Source organism: Hemiscyllium ocellatum (assembly GCF_020745735.1).
Source record: "Hemiscyllium ocellatum isolate sHemOce1 chromosome 27 unlocalized genomic scaffold, sHemOce1.pat.X.cur. SUPER_27_unloc_1, whole genome shotgun sequence".
Taxonomy (NCBI): domain Eukaryota; kingdom Metazoa; phylum Chordata; class Chondrichthyes; order Orectolobiformes; family Hemiscylliidae; genus Hemiscyllium; species Hemiscyllium ocellatum.
In genome coordinates, this window is record NW_026867476.1 from 3,850,135 (window position 1) to 3,871,103 (window position 20,969).

Sequence of the window (20,969 nt, forward strand, 5' to 3'; positions counted from 1 at the left end):
CTTCACCAATCAGGAGTTGCTGGTTTGACAGATCTCATAATCATAGATTCCCTACAGTGTGTGAACAGGCCATTCAGCCCATTGGGTCCACAATGACGATCATGCCACGCAATAACTCCCTACTGTGGGGCAATTTCGCATGGCCAAGCTAATAAAATCATGAGAGGCATGGATAACATAGATAGATAAAGTCTCTTCCCTGAGGTGGGGGAGTCCAAAACTAGAGCGCATAGGTTTAGAGTGAGAGGAGAAAGATATAAAAGAAACCTAAGGGGCAACTTTTTCATGCAGAGGGTGGTACATATATTAGATTAGATTACTTACAGTGTGGAAACAGGCCCTTCAGCCCAACAAGTCCACACCGACCTGCCAAAGTGCAACCCACCCATACCCTTACATTTACCCTTTACCTAACACTACGGGCAATTTAGCATGGCCAATTCACCTGACCCACACATCTTTGGACTGTGGGAGGAAACCGGAGCACCCGGTGGTAACCCACGCAGACACAGGGAGAATGTGCAAACTCCACACAGTCAGTCACCTGAGTCGGGAATTGAACCTGGGTCTCAGGCGCTGTGAGGCAGCAGTGCTAACCACTGTGCCACTGTGCCACCCACTATGGAATGAACTGTCAGAGGAAGTGGTGAAGGCTAGTATGATTACAACATTTAAAAGGCATTTGGATGGGTATATGAATAGGAAAGGTTTTGAGGGATATTGGCTGGGTGCTGGCAGGTGGGATGAGATTGGGTTGGGATATCTGGTCAGCATGGATGAGTTAGACCGAAGGGTCTGTTTCCATGGTGTACATCTCTATGACTCTAAACCACGCACATGGGGTGGGGGAGAGGAGAGAATATGCAAACTCCATGCAGGGTCCGAGGGTGGGATTGAACCTGGTGCCATGTGATCTTGGATTGAAGGAATCCCCTCTCCAATGCTCAGGGTTGCCTTCTCCCCAATCCTGGTGACACTCCAGTCCATTGAAGGAATTGAATTTGCTTCCACAGGGCAGGGGTCATTGGGTCTCGGCAGCTTTAACGATACAGTGAAGGCTTGTCTACTGTGAGAACACTCGTCCACATTTCGTGAAAAAGTTAAAGTTCTCTCCACAATCAGAACCCTGGAGCACTCTCACACAGGCTTTATGTAATCATGGGGCTTCTCAAGTCATGCTGATGTTTAAAATCATTTCCTGCAGCCAAACATTTCTCCTCCTAGCTTCAAATGCTGCTGATATTCAAGCCCTGAGTACGTTTCTTGTGCTTGCCTTAAAAGCAGATGCTCCTCTGCTAATACCTTGTGAGAAGAGAGCACAGAAATCAATGTTGTCAGCGCAGGGCAGAAAATAGGATGAGAGAAGTCTGTTTTTTAAGAAACAGTCTTCTCTATCTTATACCTGAAATCTGACTCCCAATTCCTCCACCTTTCAAAAGATTCCAATCAGAATTCACCCTTCCACCCTCCTGTTTTTGCCCAGCTCCCCACTCCTGAAAGTTCAGTTCCTCAGCCCCTTCTTGCCATCCCCAGTACATCCCCAAGTCTTTATTTATTTAGTTTTTAAAACAGAAAGGCAGTGGTTTGCTGATGCTAGGACATGAGGATGACTGCGCTCACACAGCGCCCCTTGTCCATTCCCCCACCACCTACCAGATTCCTGTCCATCCTCTCTCTCCTCTACCCCCCAACACCCTATCCATTTCTCTCTCTATATATCTCCAGCTTCCTGTCCCTTCTCTCTCTCTCTCTCTCTCTCTCAACATCTCACCCTCTGCACACCTGTCATTTCTCTCCCCACCCTCTGCACCCCCCCCGTCCAGTCCTTCTCACAAAACTCTACAACCTCCTCCCTGTCCATTCTTTCTCTCTCTCCCCTCCCCTCCCCACACCATTCATTTTTTCTCTCCCTGCCCTAACCCTCTGCGCACCCAGCCTTTCTCTTCCTCCCTACCCACTGTACTCCAGTCTTTTTCTATCCCCTATTCTCTGTCGGTCTGTCCGTTTTATCTCTTCACACCCCCACCTCCACCTCCACCTCCTCTCTATCCTCACTCGTCCCTCAAGCCCTCTTTGATCACTGTACCAAGCCCTTCAAAGAAGAGAGAAAGAGAGAATGGATGGTCATGACTATCTGCGAAAGACGGGGTTCATGGAGGTGAGAAATGGCTGGTCTTTACGCTTGAAAATAGCCAAAATGATATATTCAGAAACATTGTTAAAGTCTGAAAGCATGTTTAATTTTTTAAAAGAGCTGCAGGCGTCTTTCTGAAATTTGTACTTAGTTAGGTAACAGCTCAGGGGAGAATTGCCTATTCTTAGTCTTGTGAAATTGGTTTAGAATATATAGAAATAGAGTTGCAGAGCACTGAATTCTAAATTAGTGTCATGTCCCATTTGCCTGCATTTCGCCCATATCTTTTTCAACCCTTCCTATTCATAAACCCATCCAGATGCCTTTTAAATATTGTAAATGAAGCAGTTACCACCACTTCCTTTGGCAGTTCGTTCAACATACTCACCACCGTCTGCGTGAAAAAGTTACCTTTTAAATCTTTCCCCCTCACCCTAAATCTATGCCCGCTAGTTTGAGAGTCCCCTACCAAAAGAGAAAATGCTGGAAAATCTCAGCAGGTCTGACAGCATCTGTAAGGAGAGAAAAGTGCTGGTCAAAGCTTTGACAAAGGTTCAGTGAGACTCGAAATGTCAGCTCTTTTCTCTCCTTACAGATGATGCCAGACCTGCTGAGATTTTCCGGCATTTTCTCTTGGTTTCAGATTCCAGTATCCGCAGTAATTTGCTTTTATTCGGAGTCTCCGACCCTGGCGAAAAGACATACAAAAGTTGAGTAGCCGGACTGAACGCAAACGAGATAAAATATCGAACCACAGGTGAAAAACACGTATAGCTCCTACTTTTTTCATTCCAATTGGTATTTTGACGCTTAAAATATGTTACTAACACAAGCATCGCCACAGAGAATACTGCGCATGCTTTTCGGTGTCAGCAAGAACAACGCATGTTACGGGTGTCAGCAAAGGAGTGCGCATGCACTCGCTGTCCGCTGCAACTGCTCGCGACCTTCTTTGGAGGGACCAATGAAAAGCCCTGGAGGACCGGAAGGGATCTGGCCCTTCTGCCAATTACGGCCACCCTATTGTCTAAATGCGGAAATAGGACCATGAGCTTCTGCTGTTGTTTCCTTCACTCTGAATGAAGATTGCGCTTCTCCCCAGATTGCAACTTCCTTCCTCTGTGAGTACAACACTTTTTTTCCTCACCCTTCCATTTCCCCTTTTTTTCGTTCTGCAATTCAAATTGTTGACTGAAACGGAAGGGAGCGAATCTAGGAAGGGGACAGACTCTGGAAAAGTTGGTTCAGGTCCGTATCTCAATTGGCGAGCACATGGTAAATGCTGTAACCACAGGGTGAACTTATCGCTTTTGCTGTGGGGAAAAAAAAATAAAGAAGGGAGGTGCATTGTTTAAATGTTGGGATGTGGAGAATGTGAGGACTGCAGATGCTGGAGATCAGAGTTGAAATGTGTGGCGCTGGAAAGGCAACATCCGAGGAGCTGGAGAGTCCACTTATTGGGCACGAGCCCTTCATCAGGAACGTAAAAAGTGGCTTTCTACACCAGTCAATGCAAGTTGTCAGACAAGTGCAGCAAGCAATGAGCAAGGCAAGTTGTATATTAGCTGAAAATGTGTTGCTGGTCAAAGCATCTCAGGAATAGGGAATTCAACGTTTCGAGCATAAGCCCTTCATCAGGAATGAGAGAGAGTAGCCAAGCAGGCTAAGATAAAAGGTAGGGAGGAGGGACTTGGGGGAGGGGCGATGGAGGTGGGATAGGTGGAAGGAGGTCAAGGTGAGGGTGATAGGCCGGAGTGGGGTGGGGGCGGAGAGGTCAGGAAGGAGATTGCAGGTTAGAAGGGCGGTGCTGAGTTGAGGGAACCGACTGAGACAAGGTGGGGGGAGGGGAAATGAGGAAACTGGAGAAATCTGAATTCATACCTTGTGGTTGGAGGGTTCCCAGGCGGAAGATGAGGCGCTCCTCCTCCAGCCGTCGTGTTGTTACGTTCTGCCGGTGGAGGAGTCCAAGGACCTGCATGTCCTCGGTGGAGTGGGAGGGAGAGTTAAAGTGTTGAGCCACGGGGTGGTTGGGTTGGTTGGTCCGGGCGGCCCAGAGGTGTTCTCTGAAGCGTTCCGCAAGTAAGCGGCCTGTCTCCCCAATATAGAGGAGGCCACATCGGGTGCAGTGGATGCAATAGATGATGTGTGTGGAGGTACAGGTGAACTTGTGGCGGATATGGAAGGATCCCTTGGGGCCTTGGAGGGAAGTGAGTGTGGAGGTGTGGGCGCAAGTTTTACATTTCCTGCGGTTGCAGGGGAAAGTGCCGGGGGTGGAGGTTGGGTTGGTGAGGGGTGTGGATCTGACGAGGGAGTGGTTGGGTTGGTGGGGGGTGTGGATCTGACGAGGGAGTGGTTGGGTTGGTGGGGGGTGTGGATCTGACGGGGGAGTGGTTGGGTTGGTGGGGGGTGTGGAACTCACAACCTCGGCATTATAAGTACCACCACCAAGGATATATTTCCCTCCCCTCCCCTATCAGCGTTCCGCAAGGACCACTCCCTTCGTGACTCCCTCATCAGATCCACACCCCCCCACCAACCCAACCTCCACCCCCGGCACTTTCCCCTGCAACCGCAGGAAATGTAAAACTTGCGCCCACACCTCCACACTCACTTCCCTCCAAGGCCCCAAGGGATCCTTCCATATCCGCCACAAGTTCACCTGTACCTCCACACACATCATCTATTGCATCCACTGCACCCGATGTGGCCTCCTCTATATTGGGGAGACAGGCCGCTTACTTGCGGAACGCTTCAGAGAACACCTCTGGGCCGCCCGGACCAACCAGCCCAACCACCCCGTGGCTCAACACTTTAACTCTCCCTCCCACTCCACCGAGGACATGCAGGTCCTTGGACTCCTCCACCGGCAGAACGTAACAACACGACGGCTGGAGGAGGAGCGCCTCATCTTCCGCCTGGGAACCCTCCAACCACAAGGTATGAATTCAGATTTCTCCAGTTTCCTCATTTCCCCTCCCCCCACCTTGTCTCAGTCGGTTCCCTCAACTCAGCACCGCCCTCCTAACCTGCAATCTCCTTCCTGACCTCTCCGCCCCCACCCCACTCCGGCCTATCACCCTCACCTTGACCTCCTTCCACCTATCCCACCTCCATCGCCCCTCCCCCAAGTCCCTCTTCCCTACCTTTTATCTTAGCCTGCTTGGCTACTCTCTCTCATTCCTGATGAAGGGCTTATGCTCGAAACGTCGAATTCCCTATTCCTGAGATGCTGCCTGGCCTGCTGTGCTTTGACCAGCAACACATTTTCAGCTGTGATCTCCAGCATCTGCAGACCTCATTTTTTTACTCGAAGTTGTATATTAGCAAGAGGATTTGAGTTCAGAAGTGAGATGTCTTTCTGTGGTTAGAAGGTTATTAAATATATTCAAGGCTGAGTTCATCTGACTTTGAACAACAAAGAAGTGGATGGTTTTGGGGGAAGGCAAGAAAATAGTTTTAAGACCAGTACTGAATAGTTAGTCATATAGCACAGAAACTGACCCTTCAGTCAACTAGTCCATGCTGACTATGTTGTCAAACTAAACTAATTCCACCTGCCTGTGTTTGGCCCATATCCTTCTGAACCTTTTCTATTCATATATTATTCAAATGTATTTTAAATGTTGTAACTGTACCTGCATCCACCACTTCCTCTGGACATTCATTCCACATGCAAGCCACACTCTGTGTTTTAAAAAAAAAATTGTGCCCCTCGTCTTTCCCCTCTCACCTTCAAAATTGGCTGTCTAATCTTGAAACCCCCACCCAAAGGAAAGGGCACCTTTCCTGTTCACCTCATCTATACCTCCTTTTGATTTTATTATCCTCTGTAAGCTCACCTCTCAACCACCTAAGCTCCAGTGAAAAAAGTCCCACTCTATCCACCTAGATGTAGATATAATCATATCCAGTTATGGTCTGTTCAATGCTGGTACAGGCTCAAGAGACCAAGTGGTCTACTGCTGCTCCCAATTCTGTGTCCAAGACAGCAAGAGACCTTAAGACACAGGAACAGAAATTAGGCCATTCAGCCCACTAGGTCTTCTCCACCATTCAATCATAGCTGATAAGTTTCTCAACCCCATTCTCCTACTTTCTCCCCATAACCCTTGATCCCTTCAATACTCAAGAACCTATCGATCTCAGTCCTAAATATACTTAGTGATCTGGCCTACTCTGGAAGTGAATTCAATGCATTCGCAACTCTCTGGATGAAGAGGTTTCTCCTTATCTCCATTTTAAATGGTCTTTCCCATACTCTAAGGCTGCGCCCTCACGTCCTAGTCTCTCCTACCAACGGAAACATTGTCTGAACGTCCACTCTGTTCAGTCCGTTCAGTATTCTGTATGTTTCAATTAGATCCCCCCCAGAGTGTGGGCCTGTTAATCAGCATGAGCCAGACCCGTCAGGATGAGGTAAAGCAGGGATTAGGTTCAGCAAAGTGAGAATGGGGGGAGTGTGTGTGGGATGGAGATTTTCAGCTTTTCGAGAATAAAAGAGGAAAGAAGGTTTTGTGTAAACTAAAATTGATTGGATGGCTGATAGGCTGAGGAGTAGTATATGGAGTTAAATTTAGACAAGTGTGAGGTGTTGTCTTTTGGTAAGGCAAATCAGGACAGGACTTACACAGTTAATGGGGAGTGTTGCTGAACAAAGAGACCTTGCACTGCAGGTTCATGGTTCCTTGAAAGTGGAGTTGCAAGTAGATAGGAAAGTGAGGAAGGCGTTTGGTATGCTTTCCTTTATTGATCAGTGCATGGAGTAAAGAAATTGGGAGTTCATTTTGTGGTTGCACAGGACATTGGTTCGACCATTGAGTCATAGAGATGTACAGCATGAAAACAGACCCTTCGATCCAACTCGTCCATGCCGACCAGATATCCCAACCCAATCTAGTCCCACCTGCCAGCAACCACATCACATTACTCCAAACCGTTCCTCTTCATATCCCCATCCAGATGCCTTTTAGATGTCGTAATTGTACTAGTCTCCACCACTCATCTGGCAGCCCATTTCACATACGCACCACTCTCTGCGTGAAAACGTTGTCCCTTTAGTCACTTTTATATCTTTCCCCTTTCACCCTAAACTTATGCTCTATAGTTCTGGACTCCCCCATCCCAGGGGAAAGACCTCGTCTATTTATCCTATCCATGTCCCTTATGATTTATACACCTCTATAATGTCACCCCTCAGCCTCTAATGCACAGGGAAAACAGTCCCACCCTATTAAACCTCTTCCTATAGCTCAAATCCTCCAACCCTGGCAACATCCTTGTAAGTCTTTTCTGATCCCTTTTTCAAGTTTCACTACATCCATCTGATAGGAAGGAGGCCAGAATTGCATGCAATATTCCAAAAGTGGCCTAACCAATGTCCTATACAGCCGCAACATGACCTCCCAACTCCTGTACTCAATAATCCAAAAAATTAGGGAGAATCCAAAGGCATTTTACAGGTATGGGGGAATAAGAGAATGATCAAAGAAAGAGTAGGGCCAATCAAGGATAGCATAGGGAACTTGTGTATAGAGTCTGAGGAGGTAGGGGAAGCCCTAAATGAGTTTTTTGCTTCTGTTTTTACTAAAGAAAAGGACTTGGAGTGAATGAAACCATTGAGGAGCAGGTAAGCATGCTGGAACAGATAAAGATTGAGGAAGCTGATGTGTTGAAACTTTTGACAAACATTAAGATTGACAAGTTGCCAGGGCCAGACCAGATTTGTCCTCGGCTGCTTTGGGAAGTGAGAAATGTGATTGCTTCGCTGCTTGCGAAGATCTTTGCATCCTGGCTCTCTACCAGCGTCATACCGGAGGACTGGAGGGAGGCAAATGTAATTCCTCTCTTCAAGAAAGGAAATAGGGAAATCCCTGGCAATTGCAGACAAATCAGTCTCACGTCTGTCGTTTGCAAGGTGTTAGAAAGGATGCTGAGGTATAGGATTTATGGCCATCTGGAAGAGCTTGACTTGATTAAAGGCAGTCAGCATGGCTTTGTGAGGGGTAGGTCATGCCTCACAAATCTTATTGAGTTCCTTGAGGATGTTACTAGACAAGTTGATGAGGGTCGAGCGGTGGATGTAGTGTATATGGACTTCAGTAAGGCATTTGATAAGGTTACCCATGGTAGGCTCGTTCAGAAGGTCAGGACGAATGGGATACAGGGGAACTTAGCTGTCTGGATACAGCTGGTCGACAGAAGACCATGAGTGGTAGTGGAAGGAAAATATTCTGCCTGGAAGAATATTCTGACTTGGATGAGGAGATTGAAGGATGGGTTAGCAAGTTTGAAGATGACACAAAGGTTAGAGGCGTCATTAACAGTATAGAGGACTGTTGTAGGCTGCAACATGACACTGACAGGATGCAGAGATGGGCTGAAAGGTGGCAGATGGAGTTAAATCTGGATAAATGTGAGGTGATGCATTTTGGAAGGTTGAACTTGAAAGTTGAGTACAGGATTAAAGACAGGATTCTTGGCAGTGTGGAGGAACAGCGGGATCTTGGTGTGCAGGTACATAGATCCCTTAAAATTGCCACCCAGGTGGACAGGGTTGTTAAGAAAGCATATGGTGTTTTGGCTTTCATTAACAGGGGGATTGAGTTTAAGAGCCGTGAGATCTTGTTGCAGCTCTATAAAACTTTGGTTAGATCGCACTTGGAATACTGTGTCCAGTTCTGGGCACCCTATTATAGGAAAAATGTGGATGCTTTGGAGAGGGTTCAGAGGAGGTTTACCAGGATGCTGCCTGGAATGGAGGGCTTATTTTATGAAGAGAGGTTGACTGAGCTCGGACTTTTTTCATTGGAAAAAAGAAGGAAGAGAGGGGGCCTAATTGAGGTGTACAAGATAATGAGAGGCACAGATAGAGTTGATAGCCAGAAACTTTTTCCCAGGGCAGAAATTGTTAACACGAGGGGTCATAGTTTAAACTGTTTGGTGGAAAGTATAGAGGGGATGTCAGAGACGGGTTCAATACGCAGAAAGTTGTGAGAGCATGGAATGCATTGCCAGCAGCAGTTGTGGAAGCAGGGTCATTGGGGATATTTAAGAGACTGCTGAACATACATATAGTTACAGAAATTTGAGAGTTCATACATTAGGTTTACCTCACATGGTTGGCACAACATCGTGAGCTGAAGGGCCTGTTCTGTGCTGTACTGTTCTATGTTATAATACTCTGACCAATAAAGGAAAGCATACTAAACTACCTCTTCACTATCCTATTTACCTGTTACTCCACTTTCAAGGAGCTATACCCTGCACTCCAAGGTCTCATTGGTCAGCGATTCTCCCTAGGGCTTTACCATTAAGTGTATAAGTCCTGCTAAGATTTGCTTTCCCAAAATGCAGCAGCTCTCATTTATCTAAATTAAATTGCAATTGCCACTTCCCATCAGCTCATCTGATCAAGGTCCCTCTGTAATCCGAGGTAACCTTGTTCGCTGTCTACTATACCTCCAATTTGGTGTCACTTTTGGAATATTGCATTCCATTCTGGTCTCCTTGCAAAAGGAAAGAAGTTGTGGAACTTTGAAAGAGTTCAGAAAAGATTGCTAAGGCTGTTGCTAGAGTTGTAGGGTTTGAGCTGCAGGGAGATGCTGAATTGGTTGAGTGTGCTATTCCTGGACATCAGAGGCTGAGGGCAGATGGTATAGAAGTTCATAAGGGGCACGGTCAGGGTGAATAGCCAAGAGCTTTTCCCAGGATAGGGGAAAGATTTGAAAGGGACCTGAAGGCCAGCTTTTTCACACAGAGGGTGGTGCAGTCTGCCAGATGAAGTGGTGGAGGCTGGTACAATTACAACATTTAAAAGGCATCTGGATGGGGACATGAATAGGAAGGTTTTAGAGGGATATGGGCTAAATGTTGGAAATGCGACTCGATTAATTTAGGATATCTGGTCAGCATGGACGAGTTGGATCGAAAGGTCTGTTTCCATGCTGTATGACTCCAATTGTCTTTGGTGAAAGCAGAAGTGTGATTGTGAAGACTGGATTTTCAGAGCAGCTTTCAAAAATGTTTTGCCCTTACTGCGAGCAGAAGTGGTTCCGATGAAAGTTCCAACAAAAATCATTTGTGAAACAGCAATTGAGTGAGTGAGTTCATCAGGAAGTTTGGTAGAAAATGGGGATTCGTTGCGCTGTGGGGATGAAGTGCTTTAAGGTTTATCGGCATTAAGTCAGTGTGCTGAGCGAGGAGCCCAGTGAAGGGGTAGGTGGGTTTTTCTTTTAAGCTGCTCATTTTCTTTCAGCCTCCAACATTATATTTCCAATGCTGTGCATCAGAAGGAGCTGTGAATCTTAGGATTTTCAGTATTGCATTGTTTCATCAGCATTGTAAAGTTTACTGGTAGCAGCAAGAGGTGTGGGCTGTACCCTCTGGAAATGATTAAGCAGTTAGATGTATGAGAGGGGGGCAGGGTGGGACTTGCCTTTTGATTTGCAGGACGTGGGATGTTCTGGGTGCTGTGATCCAGGGCAAACACCAGTGGTATATCATAGAAGACCTACCGTGCGGATGTAAGCCATCAGGTCCACACCGACCCCTCCAAATCCAGCCCCCAACCCTATCAGGTCATTTCTGCTGGTGGGTGAGACTAGGCCTCAAGATTGGGGGAATAGAGTTTGGACAGAGATGAGGAGGAACTGCTTTTCCCAGAGAGTAGTGACTCTATGGAATTCTGTGCCCAAGGAAGCAGTAGAGGCAGCTTCATTAATTATTTTCAAGGCACAGTTGGATGGGTGTTTGCATGGTTGGGGAATTAAGGGTAGTTGGGATAATGTAGGTAGGAAAAGCAGAGATGATGGATTTGTCAGTCATGAGCTTAATGAATGGTGGAGCAGGCTCGATGGGCCAAAAGGCCTACTTCTGCTTCTATTGCTATGAAACTATAACCCTGCATTTCCCATGGCTAATGCACCTAACCTGCATATCCCTGGACACTATGGACAATTTAGCAAGGCCAAGCCAAATCATGGCCGGTGAGCAATCTAGTGATGTGTAAAATGAATGTCGGAGAACGATAGAAAGGGACAAGGAGAGTGAATGTACTAGCAATCAAAGTCGGATTCAAAAGATCACAAAAATTGAAATTAAAGACTGTGTATCTGAATGTGTGCTGCATTGTCACAAAAGTGAATGAATTGACTGCACACATTGAAGAGAATAATTATGATCTGAGATTCCTTACAGAGACATGGCTTCAGGATGACAAGCTGAAAATGTGTTGCTGGTTAAAGCACAGCAGATTAGGCAGCATCCGAGGAACAGGAAATTTGACGTTTCGGGCCAGAGCCCTTCATCAGGAATCTGTCATGAGCTTAATGAATGGTGGAGCAGGCTCGATGGGCCAAAAGGCCTACTCCTGCTTCTATTGCTGTGAAGGGCTCTGGCACGAAACGTCGAATTTCCTGTTCCTTGGATGCTGCCTAACCTGCTGTGCTTTAACCAGCAACACGTTTTCAGCTCTGATCTCCAGCATCTGCAGACCTCACTTTTTACTCTTCAGGATGACATGGATTGAATGCTGAATATTGAGGGGTTACGTGGAATTGAAGTCAAATGGGAAGCTAGGTAAAGGTAGAGGATGGCAGTGACAATCAACTTGCATTTCAGATTCTTATTTCTGTGTCCTCTGATCTCCCTGTTCCCACAGAGTAAGATGTTGTCTGTTCTGCTGAAGCTTTGACCCGACCCACCCCACCCGTCCCCTTACACCTTCTGGAACAATAAAACATTCAGTCACTCAAGGCCCAACCCCCAGTCTCCCAGCCTGTCAGCCTGTCAACCTTCCAGACACAGTGTTGTCACAGCAGAGAATAAAACAAGAAAAATGAAACAATATTAGAAATAAATGCACGGTTGGTGATTGTGCTTAATCGACGGAAATAAAGCATCTATTATCAAATAGACAGAAATACAGCATGGAAATGCATTTTTCAATCAAACAGTCCCATGCTGATAAGATATCCTACGTACGTCTATGTCCATTTGGTCAATTACCCTCCAATCCTTCCTATTCACATACTCATCCGGATGGTTTTTAAATGTTATTGTACCAGCTTCCACCACTTCCTCTGGCAGTTCATTTCATATGTGCACCACCACGGTGTGAAAATGTTGCCCCTTAGGTCCCTTCTAAATCTTTCCCATCTCACCCAAAACCTACGCCCTCTAGTTTTGAACACCCCTACACAGGCTCTAATGCAATGTGGGGTATGTCGGATTCCAAGCGATCAATTGTAAAAGGGCACTCTTGTCAGAGGCACAGACAAATGTTTTTGTGGCCAGCAGTAAAAAAAATCAGAATGGTGTGTTGCCTCCCTTGTGCCAGGATCAAGGATGTCTCAGAGAGGGGACAGAATATTCACAAAGGGGAGAGGGACCAGCAGGAGGTCATTGTACACATTGGAACCAATGACATAGGAAAGGAAAAAGATGAGATTCTGAAGGGAGAGCATAGAAAGTTCGGCAGGAATTTAAAAAGGAGGTCCTCGAGATTGATAATATCTGGTTTACTACGAGTGCTATGAGCTAGTGAGGGCCAGAATAGGAGGACAAGGCAAATGAATATGTGGCTGACGAGCTGGTGTATGGGAGAAGGATTCACATTTTTGGATCTTCTAGGGCAAAAGTGACCTGAACAAGAAGGCTGGATTGCACCTGAATTGGAAGGGGACTAATATACTGGCAGGGAAATATGCTAGAGCTGCTCAGGAGGATTTCAAGTAGTAAAGTGGGAGAGGTGGGACCCAGGGAGATAGTGAGGAAAGAGATCAATCTGAGACTGCCACAGTTGAGAAAACAAGCCAGTCAAACAGTCAGGGCAGACCGGGACAAAACATAGGACTGGGATATCACAGCAATTACAGAAATGTGGCTCAGGGATGGACAGGACTGGCAGCTTAATGTTCCAGGATACAAATGCTCAAGGAAGGGGAAGGGTGGGGGAAGTGAGAGAGGAGAGGGAGTGGCCTTTTTGATAAGGGATAGTGTTACAGCCATATTTTGGGAAGATATTCCTGGAAATACATCCAGTGAAGTTATTTGGATGGAACTGAGAATTAAGAAAGGGATGATCACCTTATTGGAATTGTATAATAGAGCCCCAAATAGTCAGCGGGAAAGTAAGAAACAAATTTATAATGAGGTTTCAGTTATCTGTAAGAATAATATGGTGGTAATGGTAGGGGATTTTAATTTTCCGAACATAGACTGGGACTGCCATAGTGTTCAGGGTTTAGATGGAGAGAAATTTAAGTGTGTACAAGAAAATTTTCTGATTCAGTATGTACGACTACAGAAGGTGCAAAACTTGACCTACACTTGGGAAGTAAGGCAGGGCAGGTGACTGAGATGTCAGTGGGGTAGCACTTTGGGGACAGCGACCATTATTCTATTAGTTTTAAAGTAGTGATGGAAAAGGATAGACTGGATCTAAAAGTTGAAGCTCTAAATTAGAGGAAGGCTAATTTTGACATATTAGGCCGGAATGTTCAAAAGCTGATTGGGCACAGGTGTTCGCAGGTAAAGGGATGGCTGGAAAATGGGAAGCCTTCCGAAATGAGAATGAGAGTCCAGAGACAGTATATTCCTGTTACGGTGAAAGGAAAGGCTGGGAGGTGTAGGGAATGCTAGATGACTAGAGAAATTGACCGTTTGGTTAAGAAGAAGCAAGTATATGTCAGGTATACATAGGATAGATCAAGTGAATTCTTAGAGTATAAATGCTGTAGAAGTATACTTAGGAGTGAAATCAGGATGGTAAAAAAAGGACATGAGATAGCTTTGGCAAATAGGGTTAAGGAGAATCCAAAGGACTCGTACAAATACATTAAGGACAAAAGGGTAACTAGGGAGCACATAGGGCCCCTTAAAGATCAGCAAGGCGGCCTGTGTGTGGAGTCACAGGAGATGGGGAGATCCAAAATGAATATTTTACATCAGTTTTTACTGTGCAGAAGGACATCAAAGATATAGAATGTAAGGAAATAGATGGTGTCATCTTGTAAAATCTCCATATTACAGTGGAAAAGTGCTGGATGTCTTGAAACACACAAAAGTGGATAAATCCCCAGGACCTGATCAGATGTATCTGACAATTCTGTGGGAAGCTAGTGAAGTGATTGTTGGGCCCCTTGCTGAAATATTTGTATCATCAATAGTTACAGGTGAAGTCCTGGAAGACTGGTTGGTGCCACTATTAAGAGAGGTGGTAATGACAAGCCAGGGAAGTATAGACCAGTAAGCCTAACATCGATGGTTGGCAGGTTTTTGAAGGGCATTCTGGGGAACAGGATTTGCATGCATTTCGAAAGGGAACAACTTATTAGGGAGAGTCAACATGGCTTTGTGTGTGGGGAATGTCTCATGAACTTGATTGAGTTTTTGGAGAAGTACTAAACAGGATTGAGGGCAGAACAGTGGACATGATCTACACGGACTTCAGGAAAGTGTTCAACAAGGTTCCCCATGGGAGATTGGTTAACAAGATCAGATCAGATCTCATCGAATACAGGGAGAACTAGCCATTTGTATAAAGAATAGACTTGAAGGTAGAAGACAGAGGCTGGTGGTGGAGGCCTGTGACCAGTGGAGTGCCACAGGATTGGTGCTGTATCCACTACGTTTCGTCACTTATATAAATGATTTGGATGGGAACATTGGAGATTTAGTTAGTAAATTTGCAGATGACAACAAAACTGGAGGTGTAGTGGACAGCGAAGAAGGTTACCTCTGATTACAACGGGATCTTGATCAGATGGGCCAATGGGCTAATGACTGATAGATGGAGTTTAAGTTCGACAAATGCAAAGTGGTGCATTTCTTTGAAAGTAGGTCACCGGTATATAGGATTGTGAAGAAGGCATTTGGTATGCTTTCCTTTCTTGGTCAGAACACTAAGTATCGGAGTTGTGGCTGTACAGGATGTTGGTTTGGCCACTTCTGGAATGTTGTGTGCAATTGTCTCCTTCCTCTTGGAAGGATGTTGTGAAACTTGAAAGGGTTCAAAAAAGATTTACAAAGATGTTGCCAGGGTTGGAGGATTTGAGCTATGGGGAGAGGCTCAATACGCTGGGGCTGTTTTTCCCTGGAGGGTCAGAGGCTGAGGGGTGACCTTTATAGAAGTTCATAAAATCACAAGGGGCATGGATAGAATAAATAGACAAAGTCCATTCCTTGGAGTGGGGGAGTCCAGAACTAGAGGGTGTAGGTTTAGGGTGAGAGGGGAAAGATATATAATGAGACCTAAGGGGCAACGTTTTAATGCAGAGGGTGGTGCATGTTTGGAATGAGCTGAGGAAGTGGTGGAGGCTGGTAGAACTGCAACATTTAAAAGGCATCTGGATAGATATTTGAATAGGAATGGCACGGGCTCAGTGGTTAGCATTGCTGCCTAACCGTGCAAGGGACCCGGGTTCGATTCCCACATTGGGCGACTGTCTGTGTGAAGTTTGCACATTCTTCCCGTGTCTGCATGGGTTTCCTTTGGGTGCTCCAGTGTCCTCCCACAATCCAAGAATGTGCAGGTCAGGTGAATTGGCTGTGCTAAATTGTCTGTAGTGTTAGGTACGTTAGTGCGGGAAGGGTTTCACCCACTCCTCCCACTTGTGGAGGCACCAGCAAGTTCATGTGCCATCGCAGGGGGATTGAAGGAGCGACGGCTGAGTGCCATTTTCGACTGGACTATCAGCCCACCTCTGGGAACTCCTGGGTTCAAATCCTGCCGCGGCAGAAGGTGGAAATGGAACTCGGTCAGAAATTTGGAGTTCAGAATCAAATGATGTAACCATTTTCATGGGGGGAAAAAGAAACGCCATCTGATTCACACATTTTCTTTTTAGGGAAGGAAACTGCCGTTGTGGGAAAGGATTCATTCAGTCGTCCCAGCTGCATTCTTTACCTGGTCTGGCTGACATGTGACTCTAGACCCACAACAGTGTGGTTGACTCTTGACTGCCATCCCTCTTCACCCCCCACCCCCACCCCCATCCCCAGCTAGTCAGTGAGGAGAAACACACTTGTATACAGTGTGTAGGTTGAAATTGCTGAGTGAGGCAATACTTCCGATGGGTTAAGGCTGTACCAGGGATCCAAATACAAATCAATAGTAAAGAAAGTAGGATGAGGGGTTGGTGGTTGGGGTAGTGTATGTGCTTTGACCTTGAGTTGTTTAAAGAAAGAAAAGGCTACTTTTTTGTATGCCTTTTCCCTGGAAAAACCTGAAGCTGTAACAAAGTTGAGTTGCAATAAAGGTAACCTGGGCTCAGACTCTCATTGAAAGCTGAGAGATCCAAAAGGTTTTTGTTTTAAAGCTGCTGATTTCTTTCAGCCTCCAGCACTAAGTTTCCAATGTCATGTATCAGACAGAGCAGTGAATGAGTAACTAGTATCATTAGAAATTGTAAATTTTTCAGGAGTGCAGGTTTACTGTAACGTTGTAAACATTGTAACGTTTACTGGCAGCACTGGGAAGTGTGGGCTGTGGTCAATCGACACGATGTGGAGGAGCTGGAGGTGTTGAACTGGGGTGGATCAAGTTAAAAATCACGCAGCACCAGTTTATAGTTCAACAGGTTTATTTGGAAAAATCTTCAGGTAGCTGTGATGCAGGATCATAAGACATATAATTTATATCGAAAGATTACAGTGTCATGCAGCCGAAATGATATATTGAACAAATTTAGATTGCTGTTATGTCTTCCATCTTTTACAGTGGTTTGCAGGTTTCATTTCAATAATATTGTAAATCGCAGAACTACTTTCAAGTCACATTCTTGAAATAAGTTCAGGTTTTATGAAACAAAATGATGAATAGCTCAGCTCAGACAATGTATTAAAGGTGTGAAGTTTAGTCTCTGTATTCCAATCTTGACTGATTCTACTTCCAAAGGAGGAATTTATAAAATATTACATGGATTGACTGCCTGCAGATTGTGTGCTTTTTGAGCCAAATAGAATGGATCTGCAAATGCAAATTCACCCCATAGACTTTTTGTATGGTTGCGTGCATGAGAGAGAGTGTGAGTGTGTGAGAAAGTGTGTGCTTGTGTGTGTGATGGAGTATAAGCCTGACATTGGTCTTGGGAAAGTGTGATTTGTGCTATCCTCTCCCCACCCACTGCCCCCTATCCATTCCATCTGCATGTCATTCTCTTTCCCCCATTCTCTGTCCCTCCATTGTCTTGGTGGTCCTGTGACTCTGGCTTTTCTGTCTGTCCCACCGCCACCATCACCATCTTTCATGCCTTGAACCCTCTTTGATCGCTGTATCAAGCCCTTCTTGGAAGAGAGAGAGAATGGATGGTGATGACTCAGCCTGGGAGATGCAAGTGCCTTATCGAAAATGATTATATTCAAAAACATCATTAAAGTTTAAATTGTATTTAAAAAACCGCTGACATCCTTCTCAAACTTGCATTGAAATATGTGCAGTTAGGCAACAGTTGAGGACAGGCTTTGAGGGGTGAATGGCCTAGACGTAGTCTTGTAAAATTGATTCTGACTATGTAGAAAAAGAATAATGGAGTTGTAGAGTATGGAAGCAAACCCTTCAGTCTGTGCCGAGCAGATATCCTAAATTAATCTAGGCCCATATCAATTTAAATCTCCCTATTCATGTATCCATCCAGATGCCTTTTAAATGCTGTAGCCTCCACCACTTCCTTTGACATTTAATTAGTCCATGCACCACCCTCTGCGTGAAAAAGTTGCCCTTTAGGTCCCTTTTTAAACGTTTTCCCTTCTCGCCCTAAACAAATGCTCTCTAGTTCTTGAAGTCTCCCACGCCAGAGAAACCTATCCATGCCCTTCACGATTTTATAAACCTCTATAAGGTCACCCCTAACCCTCCCATGCTCCAGGGAAAACAGCCCCAGCCTGACGTTGTCTCTCAAACCTACCAACCTGAGCAACATCCTAACAAACTGTTTCTGAAGCCTTTCAAGTTTCACAATATCTTTTGTGCTCTTGTGATTATGTTCAGGGCTTATGTATTATGTTCAGGGCTTAAGCGAGGGCATTTCTTAAGGGGAATTAACGTTCAAATTTTTTTTTCTAATCCTTAGGACCCTTTTAATCTTTCTCTTCTTCCCTAAACCTATGCTCTCTCCCGAGTTTGGGAGTCCCCTACACAGGGGAAAAGATGTACAAAAGTTGAATAGCCAGACAAAATGCAAAAGGAGTAAAATAGCGAGACGCAAGAGGGAAAAAAAAATGTCGTTCCAGCCTTTTTTTATTTCTCTTATTGTCATTTGAACACAAAATCTGTCAGGAATACCAACAACCTCACCGAGCATATTGCGCATGTTCGCCGGTGTCAGCAAGAATCTTATTGCTGTCCGCGGAAACGGCGCGCGACCTCCTTTCGTTAGACCAATGGGGAAACTTGGAAGACCGGAAGGAGTGTGGTCCTCCTGCCAATCAAAGCCCCCTCCATTGTCTGAATGCGGAAATTCGATAAGAGCTTACGATGCTGCTGCTTTCCGTCTGAATGAAGATTGAGCTTCACGCCAGACTGCGTCTATCTTCCTCTGTCTAACATGTGTGAGCACAACATTCACTTTTCTCACCCCCTTTTCTATTTGTTTTTCGTTTTGGTGTTCAATTGTTAATTTGCAGCAACTGAAAGGAAAGGGAGTGAATCCAGGAAGAGGACAGATTCTGGAAAAGTTGGTCCAGGTCTGTATCTCAATTAGCAAACACGTGGCAAATGCAGTACCACAATGCAAAGTTGTAGCCTTTGCTGTGTACAAAAAATGAAAGGAGGTGCATTGTTTAAATGGTGATATATTGGGGTGTGGAGAAAGTGAGGACAGCAGATGCTGGTGGTCAGTGTAGAAAAGTGTGGCGCTGTAAAAACACAGCAGGTCAGGCAGCATCCGAGGAACAGGAGAATCGACGTTTCGGGCACGAGCCCTTCAGGAGTGACGTGTGGATGTACAAAGGGACCTCCTTCTACACTAGTCAATGCTAGTTGTCAGACAGGCGCAGCAAGCAATGAGTAAGACAAGTAGTACATTAGCAAGAGGAATTGAATTTGGAAGTGGGGATATCTTCCTGCAGTGTGGGGGTCATTTGAATATGTTCAAGGCTGAGTTAATCTGATTTTTGAACAAAAACGAAATGGATGGTTATAGTGGAAGGCAAGAAAATGGTTTTAAGACCAATACAGGACAGAAATGGAACCTTCAGTCCAAATAGTCCACGCTGACTATGTTGTCAAACTAAACTAATACCACCTGCCAGTGTTTGGCCCATATCCCTCCAAACCTTTCCTATTCATGTACTTATCCAAATGCCTTTTAAACATTGCAGCTGTAACTGCATCCATCACTTCTTCCGGACATTCATTTCACACACAAGCCACACTGAAATGGTGCACTTCATATCTTTTTAAAATCTTTCTCCTCTCACCTTCAAAATTTGCCCCTGCATCATGAAACCACCACCCTAAGGAAAGAATACCTGCCGTACACCTCATCCATACCACTCATTTTATAATCATCTATAAGTTCACCTCTTGGCCTCCTATGCTCTAGTGAAAGAAATCCCAGCCTATCCAGTCTGTCAGTTGGGTTGAAGAAATTTCTCCCTTCTCTCCTTTCTGAAAGGTCTTCCCTTTACTCTAAGACTGTATCTTCGCGGCCGAGTCTCTCCTAGCAATGGAAACATTTTCCCAATATTCCCAATGTCTGGACCATTCAGTATTCTGTATGTTTCAATTAGATCTCTCCTGTGTGTGGGCCTGTTAATTAGCATGAACCAGACTCTTCAGGATGAGGTGCAGCAGGGATTAGGTTCAGCAAAATGTGGGGTGGAGATTTTTAGCTTTTAAGGAATGAAAAAGGACAAAGTTCAATATAAATTAGAATTGATTGGATGGGCTGATGTGCTGAGGAATGGTATGTTTTAATTTAGATAAATATGAGGTTGCATTTTGGCAACACAAATCAGGACAGGTCTAAGTTAACGGTGACTGTTGCTGAACAAAGAGAACTTGCAGTGCAGGTTCACAGTTCCTTGAAAGTGGAGTTGCAGGTAGATAGGATAGTGAAGAAGGTTTTTGGTATGCTTTCCAAAAGCATTGGCCAGTGTGTTCAGCATAGGAATGGTGGTCAAGTTGATAAGGCCACTTTTGAATAATGTGTTCTGTTCTGTTCTGTTCTGGTCTCCCTGCCACAAGAAAGATGCTGCAAAACTTTGAAAGAGTTCAGAAAGGATTTACAAGGCTTATGCCAGAGTTGGAATGTTTGTGTTAAAGGGAGAGGTGGAATAGGCTGAGGCTGTTTTCCCTGGAGCATCAGAGGCTGAGGGGTGAACTTCCACCAGTTCATAAGGAGCAAGAATAGGCTGAAGAGCTAAGATCTTTTCCCCAGAGTAGGGGAGTGCAAAACTAGATGGCATCGGTTTGAGGTGAGAGGGGAAAGATTTTAAAGGAACCTGAGGGGCAACTTTTTTTATGCAGAGGGTGGTGCATATATGGAATGAAATGAGCTGCCAGAGGAAGTGGTGGAGATTAGTACATTTAAAAGGCATCTGGATGAATATATGAATAGGAAGGATTCAGAAGGATATGGGCCAAATGCTAGCAAATGGAATGAGATGAGGTTCAGATATCTGGGTGGCACAGATGAGTTGGACCGATTGGTGTCTCTTTGTGCTATGTGACTAATCGTCTTCAGTAAAAGCAGAAGTGTCGTTGTGAAGACTGGACTTTGACAGCAGCTTTCAAAGATGTTTTGCCCTTACTGGGAGCAGAAGTTATAACAAAATCTTTCATTTGTGAGACAGTGACTGAGTGAGTAGATCTGGGATTTTGGAAACTGGGAAT

At 45.2% G+C, this 20,969-nt stretch overlaps 1 protein-coding gene across 4 annotated transcripts in view; it reads left to right on the forward strand.

Annotated features, from left to right (window-relative positions):
* The first annotated feature begins 3,176 nt into the window (after positions 1 to 3,176).
* Positions 3,177 to 20,969, forward strand: part of LOC132807146 (zinc finger protein 229-like) — a 30,375-nt gene continuing 12,582 nt past the window's right edge. The window contains exon 1 of one of the 4 annotated variants that reach the window (XM_060821469.1): positions 3,177 to 3,255. The gene's annotated coding sequence lies outside the window, so the exon portion shown is untranslated. Of the gene's footprint in view, positions 3,256 to 3,362; positions 3,383 to 18,592; positions 18,683 to 18,717; positions 18,818 to 20,969 lie in introns of those variants that run through there. The other 3 variants (XM_060821472.1, XM_060821468.1, XM_060821470.1) reach the window with 3 other exon arrangements.